General features: G+C 44.6%; 1 protein-coding gene across 2 annotated transcripts in view; it reads right to left on the bottom strand.

Annotated features, from left to right (window-relative positions):
* GRAP2 (GRB2 related adaptor protein 2) overlaps nucleotides 1-19,407 on the bottom strand; it is a 59,772-nt gene that overhangs the window by 27,469 nt on the left and 12,896 nt on the right. Inside the window, exon 1 of one of the 2 annotated variants that reach the window (XM_008705534.2) lies at nucleotides 8,718-8,886. The exons of the other annotated variant lie outside the window; for it this stretch is intronic. The gene's annotated coding sequence lies outside the window, so the exon portion shown is untranslated. Of the gene's footprint in view, nucleotides 1-8,717; nucleotides 8,887-19,407 lie in introns of those variants that run through there. 2 annotated transcript variants of the gene reach the window in all.

The raw sequence follows: 19,407 nt of genomic DNA, 5'->3' as shown, positions 1-19,407 counted from the left end.
TTCAATGAGCCCTACAAGAAGGGCAGGAGAGGGTGGCGGTGGATATGAGTGGAGGCAGGAAGGAGACAGACAGACAGACAGACATCTTACAAATCCCCAGGCTTCTTTTCTCCCCTCCTTCACTTTCTAATTTCTATTCACATCATGATTTCTCTTCAAATATATCACCAGGATTTTATGGAGCCTTCGTGTTCTTTTTTCCTTCTCTTCCCGTCTGTTCACTTCATGTTTGTGTTTATTGATTTGGGCTCTGAACGCTTGGCTCGTTTATCATACATATATATTTGAAAGCCTCCATCTTCTTGCCCTGTCACCACCAGGGCTGTAATATCACTCCCAAACGTGAGGAGTCCGCTCAGCACCCTCTCTCCCTTCCCTCCCCATCTGCACCCTGTGCTACCTTAATTCTTATTTGGGCAGAGCACAAAAGCAGAGAGTAGATGATTCTGTGACCACGACGGCTTCAATCTTCTTGTCACTTTTCCTTATATTCCCAAGTCCCCTCTTATTATTGGAACGTGGGTCATTTTTTAGTTCACTGGTCTCAAAGCTTGCCAAAGTGGATGTTAACCCACACAACAGTTTACTCGGCTTCATTCGGTAAGTCTATCCCTCGGACATTGGAGGTAATTACATTTTTAGGTATCAAGTCACCCCATAAAGGTACTAGAAAGCTGCCGATAGAAGGGATGCTATTGCTCATTACCTCCATCAGAAGAACAGTTATGATAGTCTTATCTTTTTCAGAAATTCTGGTCATAATTGGAGTTCTCTTGAACTGAGGAACACCTGTATTTTCTTTGCTCAATATAGTCTCTTCCTTTTTAACTGCCAGTCTTGATCCCCTAAACCTTAGGTTCTCCAAGTTGGAGGGGATCCGGGAAGTTGGACCTGTCTTTCCCGATTTATTGAGCTGATGGACGATGGCCATAGGGAAGGAGGAACTGGAAGCAGCTTGGCGAGTTGGTTCTATTGAATCAAATCTATAATTTTCAGTCTGAATTCTGCCCTAAGGAGAAAAAAAAATTGACTGTGTGATGATGACGCTCCCAAGTCCCCAATTCTTGTTTCTAAGCCTGACTATGCCCGGCTTCTCCACCACCCTCCGTGTGACGAGGCTCCAACTCCTTGCTCTTCCGGTCATTTCCTTCAGGTGACGTCACAGTTTGTCAATGTTTTTCTTAAAATGTGTTACCTAGAATTCAGCCCACCCAGTATTTGAGAAACGGTCTCAGCTGGGCTCAGCAGAAGGGCACTGTTTAATCACTTCCTCTGCACAACAGAGTTTTAATAACATGTTATTCTGTTGGCCATTCGGGGTTCGACAGCTAGCAATGGGACAAAAGCACAAATGTTCCCCAGCGCGAAGAGGGGTCACTCCAGGCCCCTCCACTTCGCTTCTGCAAGAGACTTTTGAGAGCCGAAGTATGAGGTTCAAAGTTAATCTTTTTGATTTTGATCTTGTTTTGGTCCTCCCTGTTGGCCAGTTCTTCAATTCATCACCGTTCCTCTGGGCACGGATTTGTATTCCTCCTCTCTGGTTTCTCTCCCAACTCTTTTCTCACAAGCAAGCTTAATGCCTTTTTGGTCTTTATTTCATAATAAATGGGACGTGGGCTTTGGAGTCAGGCAGAGCTGGGCCTGCGCCCTGGCTCCTTCATTCACCAGCTGTGTGATCCTAAGCGAACTGGTTCTCTCAGAACTCAGTTTCTTCTGAATGACTCCCTCCAGGTTTCCACGAACTTACTCATCAGCACCCTCTGAGCGTCAGCTCCAAACCCACCAGATGAAGCAGTTATCATTCTGCCATGTTTTTCTGCATTTTCTTTTCCAGGGTCTCATGAAAAATCAACCAAATGCCTCGCTGAGATCAAACTGGGCCATGCCTGTGGCCCTTTCCTTAAATGTCAGTCTAATAACCTTATAGGAAAAGAACATAAACCAGAACAGGGTCAGCAACTTTTTCAGGATCATGCTTGGAGAAACGCAATGTGGAAGAAATTCGTCTTTTCACTCCCTTTTCCTCTTTCGTGTCTTCTGTTCCCCACTCCTTCTCCACTTTTCCAGTCTTTTGCTGAGTTTCCTTTTATGTCCTTTAAATAGGCTGCTATCACCTTCTCTCCCGTACCCCCATTCTCCAGCCTCCATCCCACTTGCTTGTTGGAGCCAGGACTCCTGAATGCTGAAGCTTTCTGGAGCACACTTTCTGAGAGTCATTTTCCTATTTAGAATTCATCAATGCCATGTTGTCATGCTACCTCCCAGATCCACTCCTATTGCCACTTCAGGCCTTAGCAATCTCTTCCCCATTATGTCTCTCTAATTTAGACCTCAGAATACCACACACCCATGCAAACGTGCCTTAGGATGGCTTCTCAACATTCTCTAAGCATTCCCTCTGCATCCTCACCTCTGCACTGGTCCTCCCTCCGCCACCTAACCCAGGCTGCTAGGGACAGTCACGCAGGTTGTTTACTGCACAAGGGCCAGCGACTGAGGCTGCAGGGGGGGTTGCTAAAATCCAACCAGTGATCTTCTATCAAGCTTTGAGTCCTAATGTGGGGCTGCATCTGCCTAAAGTTAGGGGCACACTTTTCTAACGTAAACAAAGGCATCGGGTCTAACTTTGACTGCCCCTTCTAAGCCTTACTCGGGGTCTGCCCTTGCCATACCCTATGCTCTCATGCTCTCTTATTCTCGTGTGGGACTCGATGTATTTATCCCTTGCTTGGTGCTGCCACCACGTTAAGTGAGGCGGGCAAGCACCTGGCCTTTTGGAGTCCAGCTACCAGGGTCCAAATCCTGGCTGTACCACTAGCTATCCGGGTGACCCTGAGCAAGTTATTTCACCTCTCTGAGTCTCATTTTTCTCATCTTTAAAACAGGAATACAAATGATAGTACCTGTCTTAGCGTTCTTGTGAAGATACTTGAATGCTTGAGATATCCATCTAGAACACTTAAGTATGGTGCCTGGCACACAGCGGGCATTTCATGCTTGCTAGCTACTGCGACTTTATGCGTATTCCACGGCAGCTACCAATGACTGAGACGTGCTGTGGCTCTTAGGAAGAATGAGTGAGACAATGTACCCCTCACTCGGTAGGGTTGCTAGATAAAGTAGAGAATGCCCAGTTCAACTGAATTTCAGACAAAAGTTCTAGCATAAGTTTTCTAGCGTAAGTATATTCCATGTGTACCTTGTCCACAAAAATCTCACAGGGGTATAGATGGTGCGTTGTTGGGAATGATGGCAAGGAGTCATTTCCACCCTGTCCTCTCTGCTCTGCCCACTGCTTTTCATCTCACACAAAGGGTCCCCGACATAAAAACTGGGGGGTGGGCCAATTTGTGACATGGGACTCGAGGTCTTGGAAATGCAGGTGTTCCTGTGAAGGTTATGGTTTGCATGTGGAAGTGAATATTCTCTCATTCATATGTGCTGGGAGCCACAAAACGTCCTACTTCCCACCTTCTCTGCTTTTTGTGTGTTATTTGCCACTTTTCACATGGTGTGGGCCAAAAGGCATGCTTTTCCTGTTAAGCATTCTGGCATACTACGGGTTTTGATAAGTGGGTTTGATAGATTGGAATTCCTGTTTCTGTAAGTGAATTTTCTTGTAATCCGTATTCGTGGTAAAGCAGGAATCTTCTAAGCCTTCTTACTTATTCAGATGCTGCTCTTACGATTATTCTGGCATTTCACATCGTTATTCTCAAATTCACTATCTGCGCTCTCATATCTATAACTTGTCAAATTTTTCCATGCTTGGCATTTGCACCACAGTTAAAAACAACAACAACAACAACAACAAACAAAACAAAACAAAACTCCTGGGCACCGGCCCCAGTGAATTATTAGTAGTCCCATCACATAGTCACCAGGTTGACAGTTACTTGCATTACCTGTGTCCCTAGTCCCGATGACAAATAATCCTTGAATTGGTTGCTGATACCTCATCCTTTATTAAATTTTTAAATATGATTTGTACTTTTCTAGAGCCTCGCCTCTTCCTGGAACTACTGTAGAGGAAGCTACTGAACCCCCAAAATACCTGATGTGGTTCTGTCCCCTTTAAGATCTTCTCTTCTTTATTCTCTCTCTCTCTTTTTTAAGATCTTTTTATTTATTTGAGAGAGAGAGAGTGCACACACACACAGAGAGAGGGAGGAGCAGACCCTCCCCCCCCCCCAGGACCCTGAGATCATGACCCGAGCCGAAGGCAGACACTTAATCAACTGAGCCCCCCAGGTGCCCTCTTTTATATGCTCTTTCATTTCAAATCCTTCATTACTGACTCCTTGTCCAGATTCTGTCCTCTCCCAACTCTGCCTGCATGGTCAAACGGTACTGACTTCTCCTCGGTCTGGTCCTCACATTTTCTGCTGCTTGACCTCACAGGGGTTTCATTCTCCTTATCTCTCTCAGGAATATCGCCTATGCTTTATGCATTCACTCAGCAGACATCTATCTACTGGGCCCCACTTTGTGCCAGGCATTATGCTTCACCTGGAGATCCAGAGTGGATTAGAGAAGCAGTCTTAGACCTCAGCTGGTTCCCGGTCTTGAAGGAAAAACAGACAAGTTGGCCAAACAAATGAGATCCATGTAGTAACAGAGCCAAACCTCAGTGGTTGAGGAGCCCAGAGGAGTGGTTCCTAATCCAGCCTGGGATGAGTACAGGTGCAGGAGACGCTGAGGGGAGCTTCCCAAGTGAGATGACAAAGAAACTGAGTCTTGTGGACAAGTAGAGGGCACTACATCACTGATGGAGCAAATGATATGTGTAAATAGGAGTTCCGGGGCCCATTTGGTTCATTATAACCATCACGGATTGGCAGGGGTTGGGCTTGGTGGTTTGGGTGGGGGCAAGTCATGGAGGATCTTGCACAACATGCCAAGGACATTGGACCTCATGTCGCGGGTGAGGGGGAATCACGGAAAGTGTTGATAACCTCTGCATTAGGAAATGTTTAATCTGGGAGCAGTATGAAGGGTTGGGGGGCAGGGTGAAACTGGAGAGGAAGAAACCACTGCAGCGGTCTTGGCCAGAAATGATGGGGGCCTGAAATATGACAGCGAGAGACCTTGCTTCTTCCCTTGATCTTGGGCTTTTGGCTCAATAGTAAGTGCTTTATGTTATCTGATTGAACACTTGCAAAATCCTGAGGAGTAAGACCTCTTGTTCTATCCATCTGACGTATGAGAAAACTGAGGTGCAAAGAGGTTTAAAAAATTGTCCAAGTTCACGTGTGTCAAAACGTGCTGGAGCCACAACTACAGCCTGTGCACTTAACTAATATCATGCCTTGTCTATTACTTCGGCCAACTGGCAATGGCTAAAAGGCAGAGAACAGTCTAGAGCAACGCTTTCCAACAGAAATATGCAAGTCACAAATGTGAGCCACACATGTAACTTTAAATATCTTGGTAGCATATTTAAAAAATTTATTTTTAATAATTTATTTTATTTAACATGATATATCCCCAATACTATCATTTCAACATGAAATCGATATAAAATATTACTGAAATATTTTGCATTCTTTTTTCTCAACCAAGTCTGGTGTGTATTTTACAGTTATAATACATCTCGATTTGGACCAACCATATTTGAAGAATAGTACAGGTAGCTAGCAGCTACCATATTGACCAGCACAGACCTGGAATGGCTCTCATCTTTCTGCTATGGACAATATGGTAGGTGGTGATAACATTTTCAGAGATAAGGCACTATGGGAAGAAAAGGTAATTTGGAAGTAGTTTGAAATGCTTGAAAAACATCTAGGTAGAGATTCCTAGGCAGGGGTTGGATATATAGGTGTGGACCTCAGCATAGAAATCCGATAGACATATACAGTTGGAAGCTATTCCCATAGAGATGGTTATTAAAACACAGGCTTGGAAGGAACTCACGTGGGGCGATTATGTTCAAGGACTGAGCTCTGGAAACACAAGGAAGGGATGGATGCCTTGGGTAGGTAGAGGAATTCATTTGTAGGTATCTCATCTCCCCTTGAACAGGAAGGAAAGACAAAGTGAGTGTGAGTGCAGAAGGTAAGTTTGTGTAGGTAAAGAGGGTGAAGAGAGACAGGAAGTAGGCCTTCTAACCTGATGTTGGCAGGGGTTCTCTTGGCTACCCTCCTCCTTTTTTTCTCTTCCACAGAAAACTGAGCCCTTTTATAGCTGACTGCTCACAAAATCGATATGCAAAAAGGGGAGGAAGAAGCAAACAAAATGTAAATATTTGTTCAGCCCCGGGAAGCAAAACCAAGGATGAGCACTCATTTCTCCCAATTGCCATGCCATACTCTCTCTCACATTAAACTTTCTATTTTGAAATAATTACAGACCCACAGGAAATTGCAGAAATAGTCCAGAGAGTCTCCCTGTCCTCTTCATCCTCTTTCCACGAGGGTGACACCATACATCACCACAGTACAGCATCAACACCAGGAAACTGACATCGGTACGATACTATTAACCGGACCTTTATCTTTTCTTTTATCATTTCTTACCAGGAAGCACCCTGAGTAAAAAGAATCAAAATGAGGTAAGATGTAATGTCCAACCAGGTCCAGAGCTTTATGTACGTTCAAGAGGTTTTATCCCTGTAGCTAAATGACATGCACCAAATACAACACCTAAATGCCTCCTCAATGCTCAATACCTTCTTACAGCAATCTGTAACTTGTACCAGCATTATGTGGTCAGACCAGACTCTTCACTGTCTGCTTGGCTTCTTGGTACAGAGAACAGCAAAGAACAGAACAGACGGCCCTGCTGTCCCCGTCAGGAGCTGTAATGAGGACTCTTTGACTCAGAAGAGAAAGGGAGGTGCCCTACAACCCACATCTCACTGACTACCGAACCCAGGCTCTGTTTCCGACAGGGCACTGTGTCTTGCTAGATGGCTATTTCATGCCCTCCTCTACACAGCAGAAAACCAATGGATTAGGAGGGCGTTAGCATTCAGATGTGTGACTCCGTCCCCCGTTTAATCTGGGATGATTTCAGGGGAACCCACAGCACCTAATACGACAGTCTCCTCAATAAATGCGAAGGGTTTAATTGAACCAGCTTACAAAAGAAACAGACCCAAAGGACACAGGCACATTCCTCAAAAGCAGAATCAAACAGAGAAAGAATCAAGACATCTCTTTGCTTCAAGGAAACAAAAACCAATGAAAGAAAATTAAGCCAACTTGAAGGGAACAGTGGCTGTCCACCAGCCAGGGTCTGGCCAAGGCAAATAACCCACTTATTAACAGTGAGAGTTCCTCTGTATTTTTCCTCTAAGTGGTAATTTGTTAACCAGTAAATATGGAATGACTTTTTCCTCCCTTGGAGATAAATGAGCTCTAGTTCTCAAAAAACAATATATCTGGCAAGAGGTGGGAAACAGAAAAATGAAGTGTTTCGTCCATTAAGACTTAAAAATTCAGCAAAATACTCATTTCTGGTAGCTGGGTGAAAGGAATTTGACAACTGGCCTTGACAATTTCTGAGCAGGTGAGGAAGGAACAATTTAGCAGGAACATGCTGGAGAAGGGTGGTCAGATGCCTCCAGGCTGAGTGATCTCTAGAAATTTATTTTGTGTACTACACCTTCCCTTATATTGTCACATACCATAGCTGTGCTACCGGTAATAAAATAGTTTGTGTCCAATTTGAGAAGACAGGCTGAGGGCAATTCGTCGTTGGAAAGACAAACTATAGGCTGAAGGGAACAGGACACAAGGAAGGGGGAAGGGGGCTCCTGACGCTGGTCGCCATGGGAAGGGTCTCCTGCCCCCAGGTGCTGAGACCCAGCAGCACTCACGGGATGAGGGTGGAGGAAAACAGTTGAAATCAACTCGGCTCTATCAAAGCTGTTATCAAAGAGTCAAGGGTGAGAAAACCAGTCATGTGTTTGATGGACTGGCCCTGCATTGACCAGAGTTTGAAATTCAGCCCTGAGATCCGTTCTGTCGTTGACCTCTCCCGTGACAATGTGGCTCGGCCATTTGTGTCTGACCCAGCCATTTGTTTGGGGCTGACTAGACGCAGCCTGCATTTTTAAATCTGTGCGGATGCTTACACAGACCCCGCTCTCCAGTCAGACAAGAGTGCCACCAGATGTGACTAAATGTGCCTCCTTTTTTAGCCGTTTAAATGTGAGAAATCCCTCCCATATCAGTCCGCTGCAGGAAACTATTTTTATCAGGGTCTTTCAACCCCAGCTCTGAGACACATCACAGATATTCCTGCAAAAGTTCCACAGCCGACAATGAAATCAACCCCGTGCCAGACAGACTCGAACACTCGGGCAGGCGGCGAGGGGAGTGAGTCCTGCCTGCGATCACTCGGAGCTGTAGGGAAGCTAAGGGGGGGTAGCAGGGCAGAAAGGGCAGAATTAAAATGTGATCAACGTGGCATCTGGTCTCTCTTCTCTCTTCAGCTTCCACGGAAGCAAATGTGGAAAAGGGGAGGAAGCAGCGAGGAAAAAAAAACAACAAGGAGAGACAGGGCCCCTTCTGGGAAAAACAATTCTTGTCTTGAATTCTCAACTGTGCATTCCACCTCAGAAAGCCAGTGACCACTTTTACTGAGCCCCGGGCGACAGCTATGCCCAGTCTGATCCAGGCGAGAGATAGGCAAGGGGTGGCAGCTTCTGCCTTAATCTTTCTGCTGTCTCCCTTCCCCCTTCCAGTCACAATAAATATATTTATACTCACTTGATTATGGCAGCCAGACAATGCTCCCCTAATTGGCAGTGATCAGGGCTCCAGAATTGCTTGGGTGAACCCGCTGTCTCTCTATCAGGCAAAGCCATAAGGGGCCACTAATGCAGTCCCCATTAACAATTTCCGGAGGAATAAAAAACAGTCCCCCGACTCGTGCATGGCAATGAATTTTCCTAACAGCTCCTAAGAGCCAACCCTTGAGGAACTCAGACATTCATGAACCTGCCCAGCATAGAATGATTTTATAAATCTTCCCCACCCCCAGCTCTAGTGCACAGAAAAAAAACCATAGCCACTTCCTTCTGCTGGAGGTTCTTTTGTTCTTTTACGTTTTTCTTTTTTTCTTTTACAGGCCTTATGGAGCCAACTGTCATTTTTGGTGCTTGGTTCTTTGTAAATTTCAAGGACATCTGGCACGCAGTTTACTGCATTTGTTAGATTTGGTATTTGTAGATGCGTATGCGGTCTCTGCTGCGTGTGCGTGTTACCGTTCCACGTGCATAATTTATGCACACAGAATTTGGAACTTGAGTGCCTCCGTATATTTTGACGTGTAAATGCGACTACCACAGTGCTGATCATAAGTAGTTGCTTAATAAACGTTTGTTAAATAAATGAATGCACCAAGAAGGCAAATGTCATTCATTGATTCATCAGACATGTGGATGCCTGGTATGTGCAGTATGTGGCTTAGAACGTGCTAGATGCTGGGCGTTCAGTGGTGCACACCCACAGTCCCTGCCCTCAGGAGCTCACAGTTGAAGGGTGGGAGGCAGGCACATAAACAGGCAATGATAGGACATTGTGGAGACACAGGGAGAGGGCCCTGTGCAAGGCAACACGGAGCTAAGGAGGGAGACCTTAGTCTACCTAGGGGAGGGGCTGAGGCCATGATGTGTGCAGAGGGGTCTCTGAAGGTGGTGATGCCTAAGCAGGGGCTGTAAAGCATTCCAAAGGGAGTAGCATAATCGATGGCAGGACACAAGAAACAGCAGGGTGTGTGTGGAGATCTAGAAGCCCGAGGGTGTTCGGGAAAGCACTGAGGCAAGGAGTTGACAAAATTGAAGTGAGGGCTCAGGCGGGGGACTGGCTCTGGCCAGGAGGGCCTGGAGCTAGTAAAGAAAGGAGCTTCAACTACCTTGGTTAGAACTAAAATTCTTCCGGATTGTGCTAGACTGTGTACACGCACACCGCAAAGCAGAACTTGAACCTGCTTTGGAAACGCTGCCGACGTGCTGCTAGTCACTGCACCTGTCACTGATGAACCGTGTGAACCCGAGCAAGGGCTGCCTTCTGTAAGAGTAAACTGAGGACATGGACTCTGCAGGCTCTAGGACCCTTCCTGGCTTCTCTATGGTAAGCTACCTAGAGTCTCCGAGGTTTGTGTGCAGTCCACACCTGGGCCTGTCCCCTGTGAAAACTGTGGGGCTCTGAAGGCACGAGGCCACTCCTGAGCGGCACATGGTATCACAGAGTCACCGTCTTCCAGCACAGGCCCAGGCAGGAATACTGAGTGCAGTTCAGCAGAAGCCCTTAAGAAGTCTTCACCAGAACGTGCCGCATGATGGAGATACCCTCCTGTCCTCAGCCTGGGTCAGGGTCTCCTTATCTCAATGCTGAAGAACCCCCAATTCAATTCAAAGCACGGATCGCTGCTTGATTACATTTCTCTAAAGCACCGCTGAGCTTATATCCTTTCTGCTCAAAAACTCTTAGATTCCTCTTTACTTATAGACTCAAGCCCCGAGTTCTTAGAGTGACACTCAAGGTCATCCTCAATCTATCCCCCACCCTACCCGCCACAACTTCCACGTCAGCCAGGTGGGACCCCAGGCAATGGCGTCCATGAAGATTCCTACTGCTCTGTCTTTTCTCCCTCCAGCCCTCCACTAAAGGTCCAACTCGAATTCAAGACCATCTCTTCTAGGAAGGCTGTCCGGCTACCCCATCCTCTCCGGCATCCTGTGTGGCACTTACTGTGTTGTTCATTAGTGACTATGAATTTCACTTTGTGGTTTGTGTCTTACTTCCCCAGCTAATCTGTAAGCTCCAGAGGCTAGGAACCAAGCCTCACCCCTCTTTGTAGTCTGTGGACCTAGCTCAGTATCCTGCTCATGGTAAATAATTGCTGACGATGCCTTTCCTCCACTGTAGCCTCTAGAAGACCACGGAGTAAAATCCACAGGAAGTAGAATTATTGTTGTGTCATCATAGTGCTGTGGCCCAAAGTTCTTTTTCCGACTTCTTGGAAAATGGGAACCTCGGAGAGAGTGGTTTGCTGTAACCATTCTGGAGTAAAAAGAATGTGAAACATTTCTCCGACGATTCCTAAACAATATTTCAGAGGCCCTCCTCCAGAGCTTCCAGTTCATCCAGGATGAGCTATTGCACAGATCAAAAGGAGCATATGCACATTCCACCAGGAGGAGTAATCACTCTGCTAAATTTAAAGGGGAGGATGATTGAACACTCCAGCTCGAAAGTAGAAATGGTTTAACATCACACGACTGAAGAGGAGCATGAGTGACTTACTTAATTTTTGGCCCCCAGTGTTCAGTTTTTATTGTGTGTGTTCCGTTGAGCAGCACACGGGATTTTTCACAGAAGAGGAACTGGCACTAAATCAATACGGAAACTCACCGTGTCCTGACTGATCCGAGAGCGTTTAAGGAAGCCGAGCTCTGCCAGTATGTACAACTGTGCAGGATCTGTAACTGGGCAGTTAAAGCCGCCCTCGAAGCTGGCAGCTGTGATTTTCCCAGAAGCAGAGCTTCAGGAAGAAAAATAGCTTTTAACTTCAGTTCCATTTTTGCAAATTGGATCTGTTCACGAAAAACTGTTTTAAGTCCAGGTTTCTTTCCTTCTTTTTTTTCCCCCCTCATTAGTAAGGGTATGACTGTTTCTTTTTACCCACATGGAAATTCATTCATTTACTCCACAAATATTTATTGAGTACCTGTCATGAGTCAAACACTGTTTTAGGTGCTGGGGATGCAGATTTGAACAAAAGAGGCAAAGTCCCTGATCTCCTGGAGATTGTCTCCTAGGAAGGGGAGATAGATAATAAATGAGTTAACAAGGAAGGAGATATACAGGATGTCAGGCATGAATATGGAAATGATGTGAATATCTTTTTGTACTTGACAAAGTAATTTCTAGAAAATTAAAGATGAAGGGGCACCTGGGTGGCTCAGTCAGTTAAGTGTCTGCCTTTGGCTCAGGTCATGATCCTGGGGTCCTGGGATGGAGCTCTGCATCGGGCTCACTGCGCAGCAGGGAGCCTGCTTCTCCCTCCCCGTTTGACACTACCCCCTGCTTGTGCTCTCTCTCTCTCTCTCTCTGTGTCAAATAAATAAATAAAATCTTAAAAAAAAAAAGAAGACTCGGCCATGAATATTATCTTAGTTCATATATGTCATATATAAAGGGGTATTTAAAAAATAACTAGTAAGGGGGGCGCCTGGGTGGCACAGCGGTTAAGCGTCTGCCTTCAGCTCAGGGCGTGATCCCGGCGTTATGGGATCGAGCCCCACATCAGGCTCTTCCACTATGAGCCTGCTTCTTCCTCTCCCACTCCCCCTGCTTGTGTTCCCTCTCTCGCTGGCTGTCTCTATCTCTGTCGAATAAATAAATAAAATCTTTAAAATAAATAAATAAATAAATAAAAATAAAAAATAAAAAAAATAAAAAATAACTAGTAAGGAATATATATATTGCTCTTTACATGTGACATTGACATTCCCTGCTGATTTTCAAAAGGATGGGCAGCCTTACGTCTCTGCATCTTTCCTAGACCCCAGGCCCCAGTCATAACAGCACCATGGAAGGTTCTCTGGCAACGTGACGTGCTGATTGTTCCTAGGTGTCCCTTCTTCCATGAAGACTCTCCTCCTCCTTCACCCCAATCCTTGCCACCCATTAATGTGGTTCCAAAGTCACCCTTTCTGTGTAACCTTCCCAGACCCACCAAGTAGAGCTGAGTTCTCCCTCCCTTCTCCCTTCTCACATCAAGGACAGCACCTCATGGAAGATTTTGGCAATGGTTTGTTTACTTCTGTGTCTTCCCTCCCAAGCTGTAAACTCCTCCAAGTAGGGAGTGTCTTGTTTGTAATTTTATCACACAGCACAGTGCCCGGCCTATAGTAGGCCCCTGATAAATACTGGATGAATGAGTGAATGACGTACGGTCTCCTCTGTTTTGGCTTGTGCTGAGCTATGCAGTCGGAAACGAGGGGACTGTGGCAGAAGAGCAGAGGAAAGCCTGCTGACCAATACAGTGAAGAACTCCGAACAATGGCTTTTAAACATTTGAGCTCATGGACTGCAGATGATAAAGAATTTCAAATTCGAAGTTTCCTAGATGATATTTCTGTGTGTACTAACTCTGGATGGTTGAAAGTTCAAATAAATGATTAAAACACGTAAAGCAGAACCGTTAAGTAATCTGGATCAGCTACTGGAGAGAAACTTGAAGAGACTTAATAACGGTTCTCAATGAAAGGAAAGATTGTGTTCCAAGGACGGCTAAACAGCCCCCTTCTCCATGCACACAAAAGAAGGAAAAAAATGAGATCGCGCTACAAAATTTAAGTCAAAAACAAAAAAGAACTCAATTTCAAGTGGGTTATAGGAACTCACTTCAAGTTACTCTTACAAATAACTGGCATGTGTGGAGGGCTTACTCAGAGGCAGGCATTGTTCTAAACCTTTCCCCATTTGTTATTTCCCCCCAAGCCCCCCGACAAACCCCTGCAGGTTAGTTTCAGTTGTATTACTCCCCGTTTACCGGTGAGAAAGTGGAGGCACCATTACTGATGGTTAAGTCACTCCCGGGGCCCTGCAGCTGGAAGATGGTGGAGCTGAGATCCCAGCCAGGGCTGTCTGGCCTCTGAGCCCTTGCTCTCACCTACTCTGCTCACCTTCCTCTCAGGATGGAGACCTGAAGCTTAGCTCAGTTAAGCTCCCGCGGCTCATTTAAATTTGAACAAGAAAATCATTGAATACGTAAATGGCCCTTCATTTTCAGGGCCACTTGCTGTCTCATGGGCTTCACTACACCAGTGTGTGTGCATGTGTGTGCACACATGCGTGCATGCGTGAGTGTGTGTGTGTGTGTGTACATGTGGTGAAATTCGAAAACATGCTTTTCTTTTCTTTGTTCTAGTGAGTTGGCCTACCACCTCCTGTCTTTCTAATGAGATGTTGAGTTGTTTTGGTTTCAGCAGTCTACACGCACGGTTTATAAGAGCAGACATAAGTCGAGTCAAATTTAGATGTTATGATTTTAGCTCCAGAGTGAAGGAATATGCTCTCGGGGGCTGAGAAGTCAGCATCTTCTTCCCTGTTATTTTTTTCCAAGGCAACCTTGTTCAGCCTGCCCTGGGGACATAAGCAGTGGGGTCATCGTCAGCACAGAACAGGGGCAGCTGGCTGAGCAGCTCAGATGCCTAGCACCAGGAAGTCAAGGCTCATCTGGTCCTCCGAGGAGAGAGTGATCAAGCCCCGTGCTGCGCTTGCCCAGCTGCAGGAGGCCGGAGGCTGGTTCGAGGGAACCAGGGCAGCCCAGTAGGAGCCCTGTGAAAGGGTGTGAATGAGTCACTACACTTTTCAGGTTGACTGAGATGACTTCTGTTGATTTTCTTCGAATTTAGATCTGTTATCAGTGTTCACACATGGGGCCTAACGGGAAGAAGATGAGTGAACATTTTTTTGATAGTGCCTGGCCTTTGGCAGGGTTGCGATAAGATTTGGGTTAAGATGTGACTCTGCAAGAATGTGTAGGTCAGCGTGCATGTCCCGGTGTGTGCTGAGGGCCTCAAGGAGGCATGTTTTAGTGTCTTGAGCGGAAGGAGACCCAGGGAGACAATGTTTTCTGACATTATACACAAGTCGGCCTGGGTTGGTACTTACTATTTTAGGGGATCAGCAGATACTGCAAATTTGTCAGACTTTGAGTCCAGAGTCTGGGAGAAGCACTTGCTTTTTAACCGTGTGTCCCCCACAATGACTAGATAGATTATTGGTGACTCGGTTAAGTGTTTGGGTTCTAGAAGCTCACTTAACCTTTCCAGTCTCAGTTTCCTCACCTTTAAAATGGATAGGACAATGGTACCCACCCCACTGGTTAGGGTTAAATAGATGAGTATGTGTCAAGTGCTTGGAGCAGTGCCTGGTATTTGGGTAGCATGAAATTTGCGTTCATATTAATGCATACATCTTTGTTCACATGACTTCATATTTGGCAGAGGACCAATTCCAATGCTTGTGCAAAATAGGTACTTGGTTAAATTTGTTAAATGTTGAAGGAATTAAAAGAATGGATTTAGTGAAATACATGTATGGCAACCTGTTCTGACTTCTCAGTAACCTGTAATTTGGGGGCAGACCAGACATTAGATTTAATCTCCTACAGAGAAATATTTCAAAAAAGCAGAGTGTTCTGCAATCAAACATCTATCTCTGCAGAAAAGAAGGGAACGGAGACGATGGTTTTGCATGAAGATCACAATGGGAATGGCATGAAAACCTGAGTTGAGGAATTGAGGGACAGGTAGCAGGGTCTGTGATTCTCAATCAAGTAAAGAAAAATACCTAATATAATCAGACATTTTAGAGCTGCGAAGTATATGTTAAGTTTGAGTTTACAAAAATAAATATAAAAAACAGGAGTCAAATCTCTGACCTGTATTTACCTTGTACTGATTTTCTAATAATGACAGCTTCAACTTGAAATGAATAATTTGAGAAAATAGAAAGAAAATGAACAATATAATGTTTTAGGAGCTGGTGCGGTTTAAGAGTACATTGATATTAGGTTGAATTATATGAAACTGCCACTTCTTTTGGTGAGAATGGTCAGACATTGTCAATTTCATATGGTTCAATCTAATATATTTAAGCTAATTAACACTAAATAAAAATACTTATATTACCTTGCCCTTTATATTTTAGCCTTTTAACTATGACTCTAGAACTAAATGGGCCAATTATATTTGCCTCAGCCTCTTTTGCCTCTCAGAATTTGTGCACAGTAGGTACTAAACAAATGTTTTTTTAATTGAGTGCTGTTTTCTGTTATTTTCTCTCAAAAATTAGGCCTAAATTTCATTCCGCTACCTAATGCTGAGACTGCCCTTAAAATATAATTAACAAAGTGTTAGCTTCATTCCATGTTTCATGATTTAGATAAATCCTTTCTGTTCCTTGTTTGGGCAGCACCGGGAAGCTAATTAATACATTATTAATATATCGTAGAGGCAAACGAGACTCTGCTTGTGCACGCAAGCCATGACAAGAATAAATTCGGGTCAGATATAGTTTTGCAATTAAGGAAAAATGTTGTGATAATAATGAGAAATTACTGTTTACATGACATATCTCTGCACATTAAAACACATTATAGACTTATAAAGGAGGTGAATGGCAGAACAGGCAAGCTTTCTCCTGAAGGTTCCAAGCATTTAGGGATCAACTGGGGCATCCAACGTGCCCCGCAATGAACTAGAAATGATAACCTTTGGGACCCCAGGAATGAAGAGCTTCATTATTATTCATAGACGGTTTCATAACAGTTGGGATTGGTCCAAGAGTTAGGAACACATATTGAAATAAATGAGCAGGCAGCCTGAAATGGTTTTCAACTCAGAAAATGAAAGGCTTCTCCTATGGTGGAAGAGAAGGGGCATGTTCAAAAAGGAGCAGGAATAATCCATGAGTTATACATACCTGCTCGGGCCTCAGTTTCCCCATCTTGGTCCACTACCTCCTGGAGAATATTCATTCTCTATCACATCTGTTGCTCCCAGGGTAAATGGCACTGTGCCTCAAAGTGAGATGCGTTTCTTAGGGGGAAGAGCTAGAGCTCTAAACTGGATTATTTAGGTTTTGGTTGACCCGGAGCTGTGAGAACAGCCACATTACACAAGCAGAGTTCTGAGAAAAGAGTTGCTTTCATTTTTCAAACAGAAGAACCACAATCCTTGCTCAGTTTGGATCCTTAGACAAATCAAATAAACGAGCAAAAGAGGGCTCACGGAACCCCCAGTTTTAACTTTTCGCCCAGTGCCTCAGATTTTTCTTAGAGATTTTTTTCTCTGAGCGTAGAGCAGGTACAATATTCTGTTCTGTTTGTGCTGTCTAATGAGATCCCAGCCCAAGGGGATGTGCTCCCGCGATAATGTCCTAATGCTAATTACATTTTAGAATGGTTCGGGCAAGAGTAGCTCCAAACATACTTGAGGTAATAACTAGTCCTATATCCAGAAGGTCAACAGTTCAATCAAAGAGAGAAAAAAAAGTGAGCATATCTTAAGAAAGAGTTCAAGTGGTTTTGTACAAGAGCTCTCATTAAGTCTACAACAACACTTAAAACACTGGTCGGGCTAGGTAATTCTAGATTTCCCTTTTTAACTCGTCGAAAGCTCCTGATTTCAGGGAGCAGTGTCTGAGAACAAGAAGCATCTGGCAGGTGAAGGGGAGAAAGTGTGTTGTTAAGGAATTGGCTGGAGTTTTAGGTTAGGGGTCTGTGCCAAGGCTGCAGCACAGAGTTTGAGAAGGGAGGGGGTGTGGACTGCGGATGAAAAAGCAGAGGTGATGCTGGAGCGTTGGTATCAGATGAGGGCCCCGGGCCAATCTTCTATTATGGTAACAACACGGCTTTGAACCATGATGACAATAAATCCCTCGAATAATTGTGCATCAAACCACTAAACACAAAATTACAATCTGCTCTCGTCAATGCAGTTTCCATAACAGTGTCGGAAAATTTCCCCATCTTCCCATTTTTCTATGATTTCTAATGAGCACAAAAGAGGAACAACTGGAAACTATACCCATTGCTTTCTGTTTTAAATGACTGACGTTATCTTTCACTTAAAGTGCATAGCATTTTAACCTATTTTTAAGATATTTATTGAGCACCTATTATGTACTTGGCAATGGTCATATGGCTAATCGTTTTAGAGAAGATTCCTAAAAAAGACTTTCTGCTCTGCCAAAGATAAAGTATTAAAATAACAAAACAGCTCAAGGATTTTTTTTTAATGTGCTAAAAAGTGGTGTTTTTCATCCTCCAAGAGCCCCCCACTCTGCACAAGGAGGTCCTTTCAATAAGGGTGCGATGCAATCTGGCGTTGTGTGAATCACAGTCTAAGAAGTAACCATTTCAGGGGGACCATGTTCAGGAGATAAAACACAACTAAGCTGGGAAACTGAAGGATGATTTTTATAATTTAAATTACAGGGAAATTTTAGGGCTGAAAATCAAGTGACAATAAAAGTGACTTAACTCAGTAACCTTTAAATAGAATTTTCAAATGTACAGAAAAGTACAGAGAAGAAGAAAAGGACTGTATGTATACCCACCACTCCTAGAGTTTTTATGAGTCTTTGTAACAGACCCTGTTCTATTTCAGAGGGGTCCGAAAGTTGCTCAAGTAAAAACCTTTCTGTGTCTGAGACCAGCCCCTGGGGATAAAACCTTTCGGGAGGCCATTTTTGGTGCATGGAATTCTCTTCTCTCCTCTGGGCCACTCCCCCTTGAGCCGTTACTGATGGGGCAGGGGAGGGCCTGGCAGATGCTAGCAGGGCCTCTGCCCTTCAGCACATCACACTCCCTTCGAGGGGATTGATGCCTACATAAATAATTCTAACATAAGGCTGACATGAGTGCTGGGGAGAAAGAGATTAATTCTGTCTGAGGAGGGGGTAGGTTTGGGCCTAGCCCTTCAAGGTTGGCTCGGATTTAGGAAGGTCCCTATCTGGGGGATGGGGAAGCTCGAGGAAGAGGGAAGGCCTTATTCCAGAATGTGGAGCACATGTGGTCCTTGGAACCAAGTGTATGCTCTCAATGAAATGGGTATGCTCTGGCTGTAAAAAAACGTTGAGGGCCTCTAGCTTATTGATGGAGGGGTCAGTGCCCTAAATTCTCTCATTTCCTTTTCCAACTACCGAGTTGCTAAGTCTTACTGAATTTTTATATATCATCCAGCTGCTTTTTAAACCCTCAAATCATGTAATAGAGTCATAATTTACCTTTGGAGAGCATGTTACAATTTATAAATGGCTTTTTTTTATACACATGATTACATTTGATCCATATAACAGCCCCGTGACACCACAGGCTCATCTCCGCAAGCTATTTCCTTTGAAAGTAACTACTACTTAGAGAAACTACTAGCTATAGAAATCAGAAAAATTTCCACTAGCAGCCTTATTGTGTTAGAAGTGCACACCAGGATAAAGTCAGCAATTTGGGAGAAATGAAAGAAAGGGTCCCGAGATAGCGATTGAGAGTCACAGGGGGACGACAGGATTGTGGTTTTGGAAACGACAGTGATGCAGAAGGTAGAAGATGGGGTGAGTGTAGGGTGCAGCGTGGTGGTCCACTGCAGGGGGCTGGGGGGGATGGTGGTACTTAGCACAGTACTGAGCACTCAGCAAGCCCAGAGTTAATACCTGTTCAGCCATAAGTGGGGCTGGGTATGCATCTTAAGCAGTGCCAGCAGCACAATTCAAAATATAAAATGGTGACTTTTGGAACACGGGTACAGAATAAAATGAATATTTTTTTATAACACTGAGGAGTGAGAGAGTGGTTCAATCGGGAGGAAGGGAGGAACGCTCATCTCATTTGACACATCTACATTCTCTCTCCTGCAACATCTCCATCTATGGTAACTTT

The sequence above is a fragment of the Ursus maritimus genome, unplaced genomic scaffold (genome assembly GCF_017311325.1).
Source record: "Ursus maritimus isolate PB19 unplaced genomic scaffold, ASM1731132v1 scaffold_21, whole genome shotgun sequence".
NCBI lineage: Eukaryota > Metazoa > Chordata > Mammalia > Carnivora > Ursidae > Ursus > Ursus maritimus.
The sequence above is the reverse complement of the archived record's forward strand: the minus strand, read 5'-3'. Positions and strand labels throughout refer to the sequence as shown.